Source organism: Oncorhynchus clarkii, chromosome 12 (assembly GCF_045791955.1).
Source record: "Oncorhynchus clarkii lewisi isolate Uvic-CL-2024 chromosome 12, UVic_Ocla_1.0, whole genome shotgun sequence".
NCBI classification, from domain to species: Eukaryota; Metazoa; Chordata; class Actinopteri; order Salmoniformes; family Salmonidae; genus Oncorhynchus; species Oncorhynchus clarkii.
In genome coordinates, this window is record NC_092158.1 from 95148510 (window position 1) to 95150891 (window position 2382).

A 2382-nucleotide genomic window follows, 5' to 3' on the forward strand; every position below is an offset into this window, starting at 1 on the left:
TCCGACTCCCTCCAGACTGTCCGACTCCCTCCAGACTACCGTCCCAAACAGTCCGACTCCCTCCAGACTACCGTCCCAAACAGTCCGACTCCCTCCAGACTACCGTCCCAAACAGTCCGACTCCCTCCAGACTACCGTCCCAAACAGTCCGACTCCCTCCAGACTACCGTCCCAAACAGTCCGACTCCCTCCAGACTACCGTCCCAAACAGTCCGACTCCCTCCAGACTACCGTCCCAAACAGTCCGAATCCCTCCAGACTACCGTCCCAAACAGTCCGACTCCCTCCAGACTACCGTCCCAAACAGTCCGACTCCCTCCAGACTACCGTCCCAAACAGTCCGACTCCCTCCAGACTGTCCGACTCCCTCCAAACTACCGTCCCAAACAGTCCGACTCCCTCCAGACTACCGTCCCAAACAGTCCGACTCCCTCCAGACTACCGTCCCAAACAGTCCGACTCCCTCCAGACTACCGTCCCAAACAGTCCGACTCCCTCCAGACTACCGTCCCAAACAGTCCGACTCCCTCCAGACTGTCCGACTCCCTCCAGACTACCGTCCCAAACAGTCTGACTCCCTCCAGACTACCGTCCCAAACAGTCCGACTCCCTCCAGACTACCGTCCCAAACAGTCCGACTCCCTCCAGTCTACCGTCCCAAACAGTCCGAATCCCTCCAGACTACCGTCCCAAACAGTCCGACTCCCTCCAGACTACCGTCCCAAACAGTCCGACTCCCTCCAGACTACCGTCCCAAACAGTCCGACTCCCTCCAGACTGTCCGACTCCCTCCAAACTACCGTCCCAAACAGTCCGACTCCCTCCAGACTACCGTCCCAAACAGTCCGACTCCCTCCAGACTACCGTCCCAAACAGTCCGACTCCCTCCAGACTACCGTCCCAAACAGTCCGACTCCCTCCAGACTACCGTCCCAAACAGTCCGACTCCCTCCAGACTGTCCGACTCCCTCCAGACTACCGTCCCAAACAGTCTGACTCCCTCCAGACTACCGTCCCAAACAGTCCGACTCCCTCCAGACTACCGTCCCAAACAGTCCGACTCCCTCCAGACTACCGTCCCAAAACAGTCCGACTCCCTCCAGACTACCGTCCCAAACAGTCCGGCTCCCTCCAGACTACCGTCCCAAACAGTCCGGCTCCCTCCAGACTACCGTCCCAAACAGTCCGGCTCCCTCCAGACTACCGTCCCAAACAGTCCGACTCCCTCCAGACTACCGTCCCAAACAGTCCGACTCCCTCCAGACTACCGTCCCAAACAGTCCGACTCCCTCCAGACTACCGTCCCAAACAGTCCGACTCCCTCCAGACTACCGTCCCAAACAGTCCGACTCCCTCCAGACTACCGTCCCAAACAGTCCGGCTCCCTCCAGACTACCGTCCCAAATAGTCCGACTCCCTCCAGACTACCGTCCCAAACAGTCCGACTCCCTCCAGACTACCGTCCCAAACAGTCCGACTCCCTCCAGACTACCAGACTACCGTCCCAAACAGTCCGACTCCCTCCAGACTTCAACTATCTGATTACCTTCCACAGCCCTGAGAGAACCTCTACCTTTTAACAAGGTTACTTTACCACCCTGAGGGACGAGTAGAGGGTCTGACTGTCTCCGTGGGAGGAGAAGAGGGTTTGACTGACTGTCTCCTCTCTGAGGGAGTAGTAGAGGGTCTGACTGACTGTCTCCTCTCTGAGGGAGTAGTAGAGGGTCTGACTGTCTCCGAGGGAGTAGTAGAGGGTCTGACTGTCTCCGAGGGAGGAGTAGAGGGTCTGACTGTCTCCTCTCTGAGGGAGTAGAATAGAGGGTCTGACTGTCTCCGAGGGAGGAGTAAAGGGTCTGACTGTCTCCGAGGGAGTAGTAGAGGGTCTGACTGTCTCCGAGGGAGTAGTAGAGGGTCTGACTGTCTCCGAGGGAGTAGTAGAGGGTCTGACTGTCTCCGAGGGAGTAGTAGAGGGTCTGACTGTCTCCGAGGGAGTAGTAGAGGGTCTGACTGTCTCCGAGGGAGTAGTAGAGGGTCTGACTGTCTCCGAGGGAGTAGTAGAGGTTCTGACTGTCTCCGAGGGAGTAGTAGAGGGTCTGACTGTCTCCGAGGGAGTAGTAGAGGGTCTGACTGTCTCCGAGGGAGTAGTAGAGGGTCTGACTGTCTCCGAGGGAGTAGTAGAGGGTCTGACTGTCTCCGAGGGAGTAGTAGAGGGTCTGACTGTCTCCGAGGGAGTAGTAGAGGGTCTGACTGTCTCCGAGGGAGTAGTAGAGGGTCTGACTGTCTCCGAGGGAGTAGTAGAGGGTCTGACTGTCTCCGAGGGAGTAGTAGAGGGTCTGACTGTCTCCGAGGGAGTAGTAGAGGGTCTGTCTCCGACTGTGTCTC